We start from the raw sequence: 17151 nt of genomic DNA, 5'->3' as shown, positions 1-17151 counted from the left end.
AACAGTGGAGCATCTTTTTCATATTACCAGTGTTTTTAAAACTTTATCAGACTCAAATTTAGCTTTTAAATGTAGGTCAGAATCAGAACCAGGTTTCAAATTCGCCAGCCCGCCCATGTTTTGTGCTTTCTGCTAAAAAAAGAGGGGTAATTTTATTAAATCAAAGTTCATGGAACTGGAATCTATAAACCCAAACTGATATATCCTGCTCATTGTTCTGTGTTGATTTGTTTTGTGATGATTTAGACTCACCATAAGGCAAAACAGTGTCTGAAAAGAGAAACTGTGGAAAAGGGAAAAAAAAATAAAAAAGGAAAGAACTTCTTAGCACACCCAAATGCTTCAGGAGTAAAAATGTGTAGAAATTTATTTAACTCAGAGTAAGTTTATTAGTCCTTTGAGAATGTAACACAAGTGCTATATTGCTGTAAAAATTTGAAGGTGACTGAATAACCTCATGCTGGACTAAATACAGGCCCATTAAAATCCCTGGGAATCTCTCCATTGACTGCAATAGGCTTTACATCAGGTCTCTTCTCCTTTTTTAGGCAAGGCAACACAAGATGGGGTGAAATTCTATCCCTAATGAAGTCAATGGGAGTTTTGCCACTGACTTCATTTGGACCAGGATTACACTCCTCCTCCATTATCAGAATATGAAGTGTGTTTTCCGGATATAATCTGCTGGTTGTAAAAGAAAACAGGAACAAAAAACTGCATCACCATCCAAAAGAGAGCAGATATTATGAAATTACAATATTACCATGTTTCCAAGTGGCGTGAGATAATCTAAAGAAAAAGGCTGGTGGAACATGGAGCAGCACAAGTGTATAGTAAAGGCTACATCACCCAAATTACTTGTCAATGCTTATTTATATTGCAAGCTGTAACATAGAAATTTTGTGACAAGTAAGTCGTCAGAAGTCACATTTATAGAAGTCCTGCCCTATCTACACACTTCCGCTGGAATTTCTGTGGTTGGTTATCTTGTTAAAGTTACACAAACTATCTCAGACACAAATTTTTTCCATTCCAGTTCTTCATTCTCCATGCCCAAATAAAATTTTTAAAAATTCCTCCAAGTCCTTTTCCCTTAAGTTGTCTTGGATGTGGATACATAAAGAAGAACACTGTTTATCTGGCCCTTCTAATGTTGTTAGGCCTTGTGCTTTTTGGGTTGTGTTTCTCTCAGAGCAGCCCTTGCACTGCTGATCACAGTCACAGAGTCATTGTTTAGGGACAGGGATGCAGGGAGGAGGGCACATCTCTCAGAGCTCACCCTGGCAGAGTAAAGCTGTGGTTAAAGCACAGCTGCAGGTGGGACACAGGTGCCATTCTGGACAGATAAGGAGGTGCAGCAGTGCCTGTCCTGGTGGACACCTCTCCCTACCTCCCAAATGAGCTGCAGCCTGACGTGCTCACTCTCTCGGAGCCAACCTGGGAAACACACCAGAAAGCCAAAAAGGCACGTCGCAAAGTGAAACATCTGAAAGATGTGTCGGAGCAGGGGCAGGCACAAAAGAAGGAAACAGAATGTGCCTCTCTCAGCACAGGCTGCAGATCAGGGCTGCAGACTGGCCCCAGATGAGCGCAGCAGGAGGCAGCTGGCGATGCTCTGACTCATGTATCCACTGACAAGTAGCACTGTTACAACAGGGCGTAAAGATGCCACAGCTCTGCGTGAGCGGCTCCTCAGCCAAGGCAGGCGCAGGCGAGAGCATCAGCGAGGCAGCAGCTCCCAGCTGCACAGGCAGGATCCTGGAGCATTTGCACGGCTGTGCTGAGACCCAGGCTCTGTCCACACCAGCAAAATAAACGGGGGATTTGGCTTCTCCCACCAGACTGAGCCTAGGGTAGATGGTCAGCACGTGGCAGAGACCACACTGGGACTACCATTGGTGGTCTCAGCCCCCCAAAGTCCTTCTCCTCCCTCCCATGCCATCATCCCTCTGGTGCTACCACATGGAATGGCACCACCTGAGGCTAATGGCAAAAAAAAACACAACCACAACAGCATTCCAGGTGACTTTCTGGGCACAGAATCTCTCTGGATCAGCAAGTCTGGGAAACACTGAACAAAATCAGGAGGAGAGCAGAGCAGAGAGGCCGAAACAAAACATGAGGCAAGATAGAAGGATCATGGAGTCCAAGAGTGGCTGGACTGGAGGCTACAAGGTGTGCTGAAAACAGAGACACTCTGAAATTATTTTAGGATTCAAGAGCAAACCTGGTGTCAGGAGGGCATGGTGGTGAGTTCAGCTGGCTTTCTGTGATATCCCAGACTCTTCAGGACTCACAGCAAAGCCAGACTGAAGAAATCCACAGGGGAAAAGCATTAAACAATCCAATCTGAGATGACAAATGGAAAATGAAAAAAAGAGGACTATTTGTCAGAGTTATGTATTCATAGAAAAATAGCTGTTGGTTTAAATACCAAAGACCAGCTGATAGTGGGCATGGTTTTGCAAGTGCTTTAAAAGGCTTTAAACTGATATTTTGTTCTCCAGACTTAAGCTTGACACCCTGCAGCATCTCATCTTGGAATGACCCCAGCTCAGAGCAGGAGGGCAGCACAGGGGCTGCTGAGAAAACTGCCAGCACCTGATCCCTGCCTGCCAGTGCAGAGCCCTGGGTTTGCAGGGTCCCTGGGACATTTCAGCAGCTCCAGGGCTGGGCACAACACCAGGTGACAGTGCTGGGCTGTGCCTCTCACCAGGCCATGTTCCAGGCTCCAACAGGGAGATGTAGGTGGATGCTCGAGGGTCTGAGGGACACAGGGCTGCACCAGTCCATCTGAGGAGGAACTCAGCAGTTTGCCAGTATCACTAATTGTGGACTGACAAATACACAGGCCAGCCTGAAAGCTTTTTATTCTCCTCCCCGTACTTTTTTCCTGGATGTGATTTTGGCAGCTAGTTCCCTGGTAATCATATCTCTTAGTCACTGTCTGTCACTATTAAGCCAGTGTTCTTTCACACTGTAATTGCATCCCAAATGTAAAGTTACTCCCCAAAGCTGCCTTTGATAATTACTTTTCCTTCTTCACACCGGGTGCACATCAAAGACCCAGGCACAAGTGAAACAATAGAGAGTCAGGAATTCCTTTGTGACACACTCCATGGATGGGATCCAGCTGGCCATTCACAGTGTATTTACCCACCCAGCTCAGCTCCAAGGTAAGCACCTATGCTCACTGCTAGAGTGGTGACAGGCTTTATTTGCTTTTGGTGTAATGGAGTGAATTCTGCCACAAAAACGACCTTTGTTAACAGTGGGGTATGCATGGGGCAAAGATTGACACTGCAGAGGTAGACTGTGGATCACGGGAATCTGATACAAGAATCATTATGCAGCAGTAAAAAGTAGGGGAAAATCACTTTAGTTGCATGCAAAAACTAGTTTTGCCTCCACACGATTTGTTAAGTACCTTTTGCAAAGGTGTCCAGCTCTGGAATTTGCATTTTAAAGCAGACCAAAAGTTGGAAAGATTCTAGAAAGGTTCTTCCATCAAGAAATGTAAAGAGTTCAGTCAGTTTAGGCCCTCAAAGAAACAGAATTTTGAAAGCTTCTGAAGTAGAGAGTCATGGTATGAGCCACCCCCTAATTGTATCAGAGAAAGGCCCTAGAAGATCGATCGGCTGAAAGTGCAAAGTAGAGAAATGTAAACTGAAAATAGAGAACAAATTCCTTACAGTGAGAGAGTAATTAATCACTGGAACATACTGGCCAGGGAAGTGGTAAATTCATCATCACTTGGAGCCTTTAAATTCAGATTGAATGTTTAAGTGACATGTTCTCGTAGTCCAACAGCAAGTTAATAATCACAGCATCATTCATTTGTCTAAGTGTAAAATAACTCCAGTTCCTTACACCACAAAAATCTTGCCTGCAATTAGGTGGCACTTGTCACAGAGTAGGCCAGTGGGACAGTGGTCTCTTTCAGCCTCAAATCTGATTAACCAGTCAGCATTAAAATTGGTTTTTTGGTCAAACCCCCAACTTGGCTGTTACATATCATGCACCTTTAATATGTTACGGTTATGCTGAAAGCAAACTTTTCAGGTAAAGAGAAACTTAAAAAAAATAAATTTGTCCAAGCAAGAGTTAATTTGCAACAACAATTCAAGCTCTGGAATGTCTTACCTTCTCAGCTCCAGCTACTCAGTCTCAGCACTTGAGTAATTAATTATAGGAAGTTTTTGCTTATTTTATTTTTTAAACCTATGAATCATTTGTTGGTGAATTCATAAATCTCACTGCTTCAGAGAATAGAATATAAAAGTTTCTGTAGTTTGTTAATCAGAGACACCCAAAAGGCTTTACAGATTAAATTTAGCTTTCCCTGGTTGACTGAGTGCATTGCCATAAATGGATATTTTCAATCTGGAACTGCAGTCCCTATTGACCACACCAGAAGAAAGTCATTTATAATGGAAAAGATGGTGGCTAGTATTACAAGGTAAATCAGATAATATTATATGATAAATCAAATTAATAAGTTAACTCAGGTCTCTGACAGCTCATGACTGAGTTTTGGTATGTCAGAAATGTAGGAACCTGAACCATGGGTCAAGGCAATGAGCAAACTCCAAGGGAAGTTTTTGAGGAAAAAGGGCAGAAGGTTGTGAGTGACCACAAATGTTCAAGGAAAAAAGAGGATGATGAAACAGTTGTCTGTTAAAGAGAAAGAAATCCATGGAGTATTGGTAACTCTTTATATGTATAAAGGTGAATTGAATTCTGAACAATGAAAGAGTGCTGGAGTAGGAACTGCAGGTCATAACCAGTTTCTATTTATTTCAAGTAGGTAAACACAGTACAGGCCAAGGAGCAAAAATATTTGGGTATTTCCAAACAGTTATATTCTGACACTGGGAAAACACATGAGAAATGTGGTAATAGGAAAAATGTGGATGAAAAATTATGAAAGACAGTGGACAGTTATTCAAGAACTTGTTAGATGATCAGGCTCCACATTATCAATGGAAAAAGACAGTAGTACCTCAAAGCTTGCCTCAGTTCAGTGATGTACTGAATGCTTGGAATTTCAGAAGTTTTATTCAAGAAATAAGGCATCAAACACAAACCAAACCATAGAGATTAGCTTTTGCAAACAGTAGAATCTGTGTAAAATGGGCAAAAGATCCTAAAGAAAAATGTCATGATTGGCAAAATTAGTTGAAAGAAAATATTTAAATATAACGAGATCTAAGAAAACTAATGCAAATTTCTCAGTGACAAGGGCAAAATTCTAAATAAAAATCTTTTTTTAAATAAAAGTTAAATAAATATGTTTTCTATTTGACCATGATGTGTCTCAATCACCCAAGTACGATTAGTCATTTTTTAATTCCAAAGAAGAAATGAAGGTACAAAATAGGGAATTAGATAATATACATTTTAAAGTCATCAGCTTAATAACTTGAACTCAGGAGTCATAAAGGACTTGCCTAAAGAAATCACTGCTCACTTTTTGCTTATTTTTACTAAATTCCAGAATACCAAACAAGTCTGAAAGCACAAGATGAATGATCACCTTGTGCAAACATTTGAGAGGAGCAAACTACCTACCAGAGTAACATTGCTGAATATCCTGACATCGACCTCAAACAAAGGAATTAAAAATGCACATATGGAATTTAACTGATAACAAAATAAAGGAGAACAATATAATGAATACCAGACAACATGAAATGGGTTATGGAAAATAGTGTTTCTTAAACAAACTTGAGTTCATTCTCTAAGAAGTTTTTTTTGGATAAATTTAACTGTGTAGATGTAATAAAATTTTATGGGATGTTTGACTTGGTACCACACAATATTCTGATATAAAAATCAGCAGTATATAGTACTACAAGACTGTATACAAAATATATTGAAAATTATCTAACTGACATAAGCCAAAGTGTTTGTAAATAATGTAACAAATAGGGCTGTTTCTAGGAGGGTCACAAAATGATGGCTATAAATATGAGACCTACACCATACTATCCTCAAATATTTGAAAAGAAATTTAAAATTACAGCTGATATTTTTTTTATGGATGATTTATAAACAGTGAATGGCAGACAAAAGTGAGGAGAGGGCAAGCAGAGTGAACTGCAATGCCCAGTAACATGGGTCTACTCAAAAAAAGGTTTTTCATAAAGTCATATGTGCAAGGAGAAAAAGAATGGGCTGTTCTTATAAAACAGGAATGTTCTTTGGATAGCAGCAGTTCTGAGATGGATTTTAAAGCTCTAATGGGCCAGGCTGAGGTCCTGGCATTAAGCAAAAAGTGCTGCTGCATGCCTGAGAAAACTGCTAAGGTGATGTTAAATTAAATTCCTCCTGTATCTTTGGTGGGGCCAAAGCCACGAAATAAATGAACTGAATAAAATTTTGACATTTTTAAAAATGTTAATTATTATTAAAATATTGGTAATTTGATGGTCATATACCACAACCTTATGAAAATAAAGAACAGCACAGGTGATCCTTAACCCATCTGAATACACACAGAAAATTATTGTCAATTGGCAAAAGAAACCAGATTTGCAGTTCAGTGTTTGAGTAATTTTAGATAACTCTAACAACAGAAGAAACAACACATGAAGAAGGTGAACCACTCCTGAAAGGAAAGTGTAGGAGCTTTGCTGTTCTATCTGTGATTCAGCCAAATGAGACTTCTGGGCTCAGAAAGGGGTTAACTGAGTTATATGTAAAGAGGCCAAACTAGATGATCTCATGGTCTCTACTGACTTTAAACACTATGGAAAAGGACTTTGTGATTGGAATGAGATGTTCTCAGATGGGCAATCCCAAATTGAGGCATTAAAAACACATCACTGCAGAGGTTCTATTAAGCAGATGAAAAAGCTGCTGAATTTAAACTTTTGTAACTTTGAAATTACTGATCCAAATTTCTTAGATTTTTGTCAGTTTATTTTATATTCCCTATGAGCCAGGATTATTCCTCGCCTATCTATAAAATACCTCATGCTGAAGCTACTTGGAATTTTCTTTTCTCACCGTGGAAAATTCTGACTTTTCATTGAAAAAATGAAAAATAATAATAAAAAAAACTTTTTTCAGCCAAAATGCTATTTTTCAGGGGAAACTTTTTCCCAAGAGTGATCATTTCTTCACCAAAATAAATTACTCTGTCAAAAGCAAAACTTTCATCCAAAAAAAATTTTATGGAAAATTTTCAACCCACCATATCTACAATATTGGTGGTGCTATAAATAAAGAGATCAAAAACACATTCGTTGTTATCAGTTACATGCCAGATAAAATAAATGATTCCTCCACTTTACCCTGAAGCTTATTAAATTTGACCTTTGTGGGATGGCTTTAAAAAAATAGAGATTATCTCTGGTTTGTATTCTGTAGCTATGAAACTGGACCACCTTTTTATCTCCTGTCTTTCCACAGGAGGATCAACATTTGAATTTTAGCTTGATCTATAAAAAAATGAAATATGATTTGTTTCCTGTGTGGGGAAAAGCTAAATAATCTAAGTGTGCAGATCTCAGCTGTGGTATCTCACCACTATTGATGGAGCAGTGTATTTCCTGGGGAACTGGAAGATTTGATGTATCCCACACCACAGGGATGACCACACAGCTCAGTGCCAGCCTTGGGCACTGACTTCAAATGCATTCTCTGGGTCAAGATGTTAAGAAATATACAGTGTAGAAATACATATAAATGTGAAAGTACATGTAAGAAATATGCAGTGTGGAAAGAACTGGACTAAATTCCTCCACACCTTTCCTACTTTGATTTTTAATTATCTTGCTAATTTGTGTCAGAATCCATATTATTTCCTCTATGGTCAACCTTCCATTTCAATCCCTGCTAAGGAATTATACTTTTATTCTGCAGATTATCTGGTGACAGTACAGTACATTTCCAGATCAGAGTGCTTATAATAATAATAATTTTACTCCTGCTAAACAATACAGACTGTCTCATGATCTTTGCTTCTAAGTAACAAAAGCTTTTTGGCTGATGAGTGGCAAGAATTTTCCAGGACAGAGTCTCCTTCAGTTTACATATTTTAGCTGTGCAAGTAAAAAAGCAAAGCATAGGTCACATTCAACACAGTGCAGTGCACACAGCTGTCACCTGTTAGAACTCACTTGACCATCATTCCTCTGAACCAGATGAATCCCACTGGTTTTGTTCCTATAGGACAAAAGTCAGTGCAGTCTAAGAGTCATTGTTCCAGGCCCCAAGAAAAAATGACAAGATAAATGATGAAAACCACATGTAGACATCTCTAAGAGCAGGAAGACAAAGTGTACTTTAAGATCTTCTTAGATAAGCCTATTGCAGTTGGCTGGCACAAAATAAAGAAAAAAATAGATTTTACCACTCCTTTAAGTAAAAGTAGTAAGGAGGTTTGTGGACACCCAGCTCTTTTCTAAGATTGATCATACCAGAGCATAATTTGCCATTCAGTGACATGACATGTCTGGAGATTTAAAAGAAGCCTCTAAATGTCCAGGAGCAAGCCAAGGATTTTTGGGGTGCAGATTGGAGAGGTGGAGGACTTATCTCCAGGGGTGAATTCATCCTGCTGCTGAAGGTCATGGCTCCTGATGGACGAGGCCAGGCAAGCTCCAAGGGACCTTTGGACAGGTGTGTTCTGTGAAAAGGTGGCCCTGAGCTCTGCCTCTTCTTTCTTACCCTCCTTCTTTTGCTTTTTATACACTATTTCAACATCTCTCCGATCTTCTAGCTGTCCACTGCAGTGATCCTTCAGCCTACAGACCAGTGACATTCCAGACCAGGTCCTTGTTGGCAGCACTGGCTTTAAGCATTAGCCACTCACAGCATGCCCTGCAGGCACACCCCACCCACAAAACAATCCATTCCTGAAAGGAAAAAGAAAAAGTTTTGAGAAAGCAACAGAATAAGAAATGGAGGGGAAAGTACAAGGGATGAAATTTTGGTCCTTTAAGAGTGGGAACCTTGCTACTAGTTGGAGCTCTTTCCTGAGCTAGGCTTTGTCTTTAGAGGACATGGCTGCCCACAGGTAAGTGCTGAAGACCACAGAAAATCTGGTCATATTGCTCATCCCAAATAATTTTCCAGGTGGCAATTCATGAACTTCATGAAGGATAAGATGCTGAGCACACAGACATCAGCATCCAAGAACTCCAAACCGTGCACAGGATAGTGACAAGTGACATGGGAGGGAAAGCAGTGTGTTTATGCCACACGTGCAGCAATGCACCTGGCCAACCTCACACCTTACACACTGGCTGTAGGCCCAGTATAGTCCCCTGAAATCCAGACTGCCATTGTAAATTCAGGGAAGAAAGCAAGCCCAGTCACCAGCCATGAGACAGAAACCTCTGTGGTACCACTGATGTCAGCCTGAAGGCTTGGAGAGGTGCTTTCAAACCAGCCCACATCTGTCCTTCACAAGCAACTCTCACTAGCAGCCCAGTCTCTCTGAAACAACACTTTTCTTGGCTTCTGTCAGAGGTTTGTTTGTCTCAAGAAACCTCAAGGTTATCCTCAAGGATAAAGTCAAAATTTTCTCTGCAGTTACTCCCTGCCAGTTTACGCTCAGTACAAATTGCAGACCTCAAAATTCTGGATTAATCCAAAGAGGCAAAGTCAAAGAAAGGCGGGGGGGGAAATGTTCTGGCAACTATCCAGTCACCAATGGAACTGGAGGAAACCCTATCATATGAATCATTTAAAAATAAGATCAGTCTGGACACAGCCCTGGAAAATGTACCATGGGGAACAGGCTTGTATTGGCGGGGGAATGAACAGGATGAGATAATCCTGTAGGTCTCTTCCATCTCTGGTTTCTGAGGGCCCAGTCCTCAAGGGACCCCTCAGGTTGGGCTCTCGCCATGTCTGAGTGCTCCAAAGAGCATCCACAAGCACTAAGACAAAGCTAGGATCACATTATCACAGATTAGCAAGCACCTTTGCAAAGGTCTCCCGGGAGATAAGACCTGATCTGAAATGTTAGTGTGGTTTTGAAAACACTTGATGAAGGGTAAATGAGAAAGCATCTCTGCTTTGACCAGGCAGAGGCTCTGTCTGATACCGTGCCTGTTTGGGCCTGGGATTTTAGTTCAATGTATCATCAGAGACAAGGCCCAGCTGTGAAGATTGGAACTGGAGACAGTCTACTATGGTATCTGTTTACATCCAGAAATTTGGGTTGAGACGTTATCTAGTCAGAAAACACTGGCAACCTGCCTCATCCTATTCAAAAAAAAAAAAAAAAGCTCTGGATATTGCTAAGTCCAAACATCAATAAGACATCTTTTTGGGAGAAGATGATGGAATAGAAAAATACTCTGAACCTTCTTCCCAGTCACCACTTCAATGAACTGAAGTGTCAAGGGATTGCTGTGATCGATATCAAACCTTCTCTTCCCTGCTCGTTTTCAACTCGGTGTGTGTAAATTTGACTGGAGAGGTGAGAACAGCCTTTCATCTCCCAAGGCCATGAAATGAGCTACGAGATGTGAGGTTTGTGTCTGGTTCTAGTCATCGCTCACTTTCTCTCCCAGCTCCCTAACTTCTCCTTGCAATGGCTGTAAAGGAAGCACTAGTGCCTGCTTTTTGCAAAACACTTTTGAATTCTCAGCTAACTGGTGCTTTCTCAGCATGGAGTGTTAGTGCTGCTAATGAGAAGCAAGGAGAGGAGCTGTGGAAGGTGGTGCAAGTGGGTAATGAGACAAAACCAGCAAAGGGATATTTTAGGCTGGAAATCAGGAAAAAATTAACAGTGAAGCCCATTAGACTGTGGAATAGGCTCCCAGAGGGAAATGCTGGCAGCCCCACCACTTGAGTCATTTCAAGTAAGACTGGACAAAGCACTAGAAAATACACTGTAGGGAGCAGCCCTGGGCTGACCTTCGGGGAGCAGTGAGAAGGAAGGGAGGGAAGGGGACTGTGTGACCTAACAGGTCTTTTCCACCCCTAATTTCTATGAATCTGTTACTGGCTAGTGAGAAAATGTGATGTAAGGGTAGCCTGCAGTGATTGGCAGACTAAATGAAGGTCAAGAGTAATTTTCTGGATGCCTGGAGCACAGAGCGTGTCCCAAGCACTGACCACACTCACTCGGCATGTTTAGCCACCTGGCAGCCCTGCTATAGCCAACCCAAATAGTTCATATAAAACTGAAGCGAAACAGCAAACAACCATCATTCTCAGAAATGTTCACTTTTCCTGGGATTTCTTTTTCTCTCATTTCCTTTTTTTTTTTTTTTTTTTTCTCTTTTTTCCCCTCAGACAAACCAAAAACAAGTGATTGAGTTGAGGTACTTGCTGAGTGAACTCAGCCTGGCCAAGGTTGACTGGTGGAATGTCCACTTGGACATCCTGGGGCTTCAGACAGCTTCTCAAACTTGATAAACCATCATAAACGCGGGCTAGAAATCCTGCTTGCTCCCCACAGATAGACATGCTTCATCCTAGGCTATCCATGTTCCCTTCTCAATGCCTTTTTTTCAGAAATGGAAATAAAACTGCACCTGGAAAATCCTGAGTAGATCTCACTCCCCTACACTGCCAAAACCACTGTCTCCTGTGATTACCAGTGCTCTCTTGTTCCTTGCCCAAAGTGATATTCACTGACCCATATGTGCTAGCTTTGTGTGTTTGGCTGGTGCATTTGGATTGCCATTCCTGATCTTGCCTCTTCCAGGTTTGTCTGCTAGAAGGAGTCAGGATGAGTCTTGGGCTTAGCTAATGTAAAAGAGCAAAAGATCTCTAACTGGCAAAAGATCTTGGTAAAGCACCAGAGAGGAAAGATGGAAAGAAAAAACATGGGCAAGAGGAGGTGGGGAAAGTGGAATGGACCAATAGAAGAAAAGGAGGCATGACTAACTGGGGTAAGCAAAGAGGAAAGAGGGGATAATTGCCAGGGGAAGGAGGATCTAGTGAAGTGGTGAAAAAGCCAGAAGTGTAGAGTTAACACACAAGAGATCACATACAATTGAAGCAGCAAGCTCTTCAGCTTGGGAGGATTTTCATGCCCTTGCTCTGGAAGGTTGCCCAAATTTTTTGCCAGCTTTTGTTAAGGCATTTATGGCCTCTAAGCAGTAAAATCTCCCTGTCCTGGAGGCACTCAGGGTGGGTCCCTGTGTGCAGCCATCCTGCCAGGCCCTTGACCTGCAAGGCTCCACAGGGAGTCACACCTGAGGAGGAAGCAGCAGCCCCAAGCTCCTGCTAGACAATCCAAGGACAACCAAGAGTGTGTTGTCTGCTCCATTCCCCACCAAAAGCAAACACCACATCACCCCAGGAAGCTGATATCCCTTTCCATGGTCCTCAGGTACAGAGAGAGCAATGAAACTGCCCCTTTGACTGCATGCCATAGGATGCTTCCCTCTGCCAGTTTATTTTGCAGTCACAAGAAAAGAAAAACATGGAACAGGGCAGCTTTACTTTCTTCCTTTGATTACCTGGCAAAGAATCTGCAGGTTTATTTTCTTACCTGTGGTTTTATTTGTCAGTCCAAGTATATCAAATCAAACAAAGGTTTTGGACTGGATGGATCTTGAAGGGAAAATGATACTTTCTTTCAACATTTGTAGATCAGAAGAAGATAAGCAAGGGCTGTAATTGCAGTGGTATAAGCAGCAAGTGATGTGGGAAGAGGGATCAGATGATGACAGTCAAAATTAATTATGTGCAACAGGACCAACTGACCAGAGGCTGCCATAGGAAAAGGTGAGCCACTATGCACAAAACAGAAAGCATACTCTGCATATCTGGGGGGCAGAGAAGTTATGTTCCCTTATCATTGAAGCACTCTTCAAAAGGACACATAAAGGTACAGTATATTAGTCTTGTCTACCACCTGGTTTTCACTATTTGCTTGTCAGAGAGAAGCCAAAACAACTGATTTCCATATGAAGGCATGACCTAAAGTTTGTTTAGTCATTGCTTAAAATTAAAAATGCCAGGTTGTATTCATGCTGTTAGTATGAGGGGGAAAAAAAAATAAAGACCTTTTAGAATCCCTCACAGAGACAGAGCATGAAGATTCCCCTTTTGGTGTGGGTCTGTTATGCCTCTGAAGTACAAAGGGAGAAGTCTACAACCACACTAACAGTTTCCAAGCTTTTGTGACTAGGAGATCTTTCCCAGCAGATATCCCATGGATCTCATCTAGGAGACACATATTAAGCATGTGACATGTTGGAATTTGCAGACAGGAGGCTGAAACCCAAATACTTTACAGTGGGCAAAACCAGGACCTGTCTCTTCACCAAATTACACTTTCAGGGTGACAACATTCCAATATTGTGGACCGGTTTGTTGCTATTCCCAAGCTTTATCTTCTATTTGTCAGACAACATCAACATCTTTGGCCCATAACTCAGAAAGCAGCTAACACCTGCTTTCACACCAGATGTGGTTGGACACCCAAACTTGGGGCTCCAGAAGCTCATTTGGCACCAGTCTTGGCCCTGTTATTAACTTTCCATATAACTTCATCCAGATCACATCAAATCAATTTCCCCCTGCACACAAGCAAGGCTGTGATTTCTCCTTTTGCTCATATCTCTGCCACCACAGCTGCCACCAGCACCTCTAATGAGCCTCTCTTCACAGAAAGCCCTCCCCTGGACCAAGGCTTCTCAAACAAGGTCAGGCTCTCCTGGGAGAACACCTCAGGTTTTCTCATCCACCTGCTGTGTGCTGCTCTTGAGCACAGTTTCCAAGCAAGAATCAAATTATGATTCTGTCAGGCCAAGGGCAGGATATAAGAGCAGACATAAATCCCTGTCTGCCCAAGATGTAACAAGAAATTCAGTTTTAAATTTACTGAATATCAAACAGGTAGAGGGAGAGGACACTGAGCTATTTCCCATGCTGTTCTCTCTCTACCTGAAGACAAAGCTTATAGATATTCTAATAGCAAAACTCTTCTTTTTCCTTTCCAATCAACAAAATGTAAGTCTCTTGCTCATCAGTGAGCTATGCTGGAGCAGACTGTTTTGCATTTGGTAATGAATTGCATACCATCTTTAGATACAGATCTTTTGGACTAGATTTTGGCATCTCTGAGGAAATATGCTCTCCACCTGCTCTCTGTCCAGTGCAAACACCATTCCCACATCATGTTTCACTGCTGCAGACAGATCCTGCCACCTAGTGCATCCAGATGTGTACTAGCCCCACGGCACACCTGGAACAGCTGCCTGGACCCCCACTCCTCACCAGATGACCAGATTTCTCCATAACACCCCTTTCCTTCAGTCACTAAATAAAAGCATTGCCATCAGAAGCAGTTTTCTGAGAGATGGGCCTAAGCAAATATTCTCCCAAGACCTGGATCAGTTCTCAAATAAGCCATTTTTATTTTCATTTCCATTTAGAAAATGGTATGTCTGAAGAGACCTCATCACAGTCTCCAGCTTCCTTATAATGAGAAGTGGAGGGGCAGGCACTGATCTCTGCTCTGTGACAGTGACAGCACCTCAGGGAATGGCCTGAAGCTGTGTCAGGGGAGGTTTAGTCAGGGTATTGGTATATATAAGGTATATATAAGACTCTTCAGCCAGAGGGTGGATGGGAGCTGGAGCATGAAGTGGTCACAGCATCAAGCCTGACAGACCTGACAGACCAGAAGAATTTGGACAACCCTCTCAGGCACGTGGTCGTTGTTGAGGTTGTCCTGTGGAGGGCCAGGAGCTGGATTCAATGATTCTTGTGGGTCTTTTCCAACTCAGAATATTCTATAATTCTCTGATAATAAACCAGGTAAGCAGACCCAGGAGCATCCTATTTTGTTCTGCTCTACTTCCTAGGTTATATCCCTTTACTCTGGCTCACTCAGGCCAGCATCCAGCAAAGAACAGTATTGTCTGGTTTTATGGTCTTTTTTGCCCCATTATTCTGTGGGGTTTGCTCTATGAAATTAATGGCCTTTCAGAAAGTCCTCAGTGCAGTAACTTTGCTTCCAGTCATAGGTTAAATAGTGTGGCTACTGAAAAGGAGAGAGTATACAGCCCAAGGTTGGATTAGAGGTTTTCAGGAAAACAAAATGTAACTTAGGCATCCAAGTGTGGCCTGATTCCCCTCCATAAGACTGAGCTACTCCCTGTGTTACACAGAACACACTGTCTGCCTCTGAGAAGTCAGGTCTGGGCACTGTCAGAGAGGGAATACCAAACTGGACACAAAAGATACAATATTTGACAAATTCTGTTTATCAAAGGAAAATTCTGCTTTCGTTTTGCAGGAGGAGTTTATAAATCTTCAGTTCAGGTTTGGAAGCCTTAACTCTTCCACACTTTCCTTTTCACAGAGCCAGTGATACTGTATTCTGACATGACAACCACCAGCTTTTTGCACTCTGCACTGAACAAATATCCACTTCTTTCCTCATCTCTCATCTCTGGGAGGAAGGTATTTGTTTTCCTCCACAGTAGCAATATAATGTATTGCTCCAATCCTTCATTAGCTGCCTAATCCAATTCATGTCAGCTTCTTCTCTTTCCTTCTGCACTGTGTTTCTAACCTTTTCTAACCTAGAGAAAAGCTGTCTTTGCTCTCCTTTTTTTCAAACTGTTGACCAGCCTTGCAAAATTTGCACTTATCTTCTTCTGTGTTTCTTTTTCTCCCATGCTTCTGATGGTAAATAGATTAAACCAGTAAAGAGGTGTAAGGTTTTTGCATCACTCATTACCAACAGCCTTGATAGACTCCCCACCACTTGTGTGGCTTTTGTATAAGATCAGAGGCAAATCACAGCAGCAGGTGAGAGGGGCTGAGCCCAGAGCACTGGGAAGGGAGATCCACAAGCTGCTTTCTCATGCAGTGCCAGGGAAAAGGTGGAGGACTCCTCTGAGCTACAGCACATCTGGATGCCAGGGAAATGCCCTGATCCTGCCCCAAGGGAAGGATTGGGAATAGTGGCAGGGCACAGCTGGAGTGGAAGCAGCTTATGGTGCATGCTGCTGCTCCTGCAGCAGAAAGGGCTGTTCCACTGTTCCCCAGGTGTCTCCCCTTGCCTGCCTGCAGCCCTCTTCCCATCCATTTGTGTCAGTGCCCTCACACACAGTAGGACAAATGGGAACAGCACAAACTGGGGCTGCTTCTTGCCTCAGGGATTCAGCTGGGGTTCAGGCTGTGGAGCTCACCCTCCTCTGAAGCATAGGGGCTGTAAATCCAGAGGGGAAAGAGTGAGGATCCCTACCTCAAATGATAGTTCCCTCAAATTACCCAAGTGTCTCAAATCTCTCCCAACCTTCACTCAGACCTCTCTCAAACATTTCATCACTTCCATTCTCTTTCTGGAATCCATGACTCTTCTTGTCCATTTCTAGCCTGTAAAGCTTCAATTTTAAACTGCCTGGCCCTGTGACCTCCTCCTGAAACACACACCTTCCAAAAACTAAACCTCCATATCTTCTCTGCAGTTGTCTGAGATATTTCCTGAGCCCGTTTGACACTCATGGTCTCCAAAAGCTTGCTAATCTCACACTTGCCTACTGGAGTCCTCCTGACTGATCCCAGCATTCTCATCCCCATCTCCTGAAATCCTCTGGCCCCTTCCAGCCCTTCTTCTCTCACAACCCGTCCTGCTGCTGCCCTGAAAAGAAATTTTTGCCTACACTGCCAAAAAGCCTTCAGCCATCTCTGATTACAATGGAAAACTTTCTTCAAGTACTCTCTCTCCCAGCTGCAGGAAATCCTAAGGGGGCTATTCAGTGACCTCCATAATGAAATAGGTCAGATTAGATAACCACAATAAGCTTTCCTGGCCCTAAAGGCCTTCTGCAAAACAAATTGCATGATCTAGCACATAAGAACATGGATTAATAAGGACATTCAGGGAGGACAAACCACATGTTCCTAAAGCCTTTGAAACCAGATGCCAAGAGCAGTCTAAACCTATAGATCTAAAGAAGGAGGAAAACAAGTGTAAGTGCAAAGGAACAATCTATGTATCCACCATAATACCAGCATTACAACAGTATCATTTGTTTTGTATTATTAGACAAGTTACACAGACATCCCATATTCCACAGTTTGAACTAGCAAAATGCCAATGGACAAAGAAAAAAAGCACAAAAGTTTGTTTTTGTAGGAATAATGTGATGACACATTTTCAGCAATATATACTATATTGTCAAGCCCTCATTAGACAAGCCAAATATTTTTGTG

The sequence above is a fragment of the Erithacus rubecula genome (assembly GCF_903797595.1).
Source record: "Erithacus rubecula genome assembly, chromosome: 2".
In the NCBI taxonomy this organism is placed as follows: Eukaryota; Metazoa; Chordata; class Aves; order Passeriformes; family Muscicapidae; genus Erithacus; species Erithacus rubecula.
The sequence above is the reverse complement of the archived record's forward strand: the minus strand, read 5'-3'. Positions refer to the sequence as shown.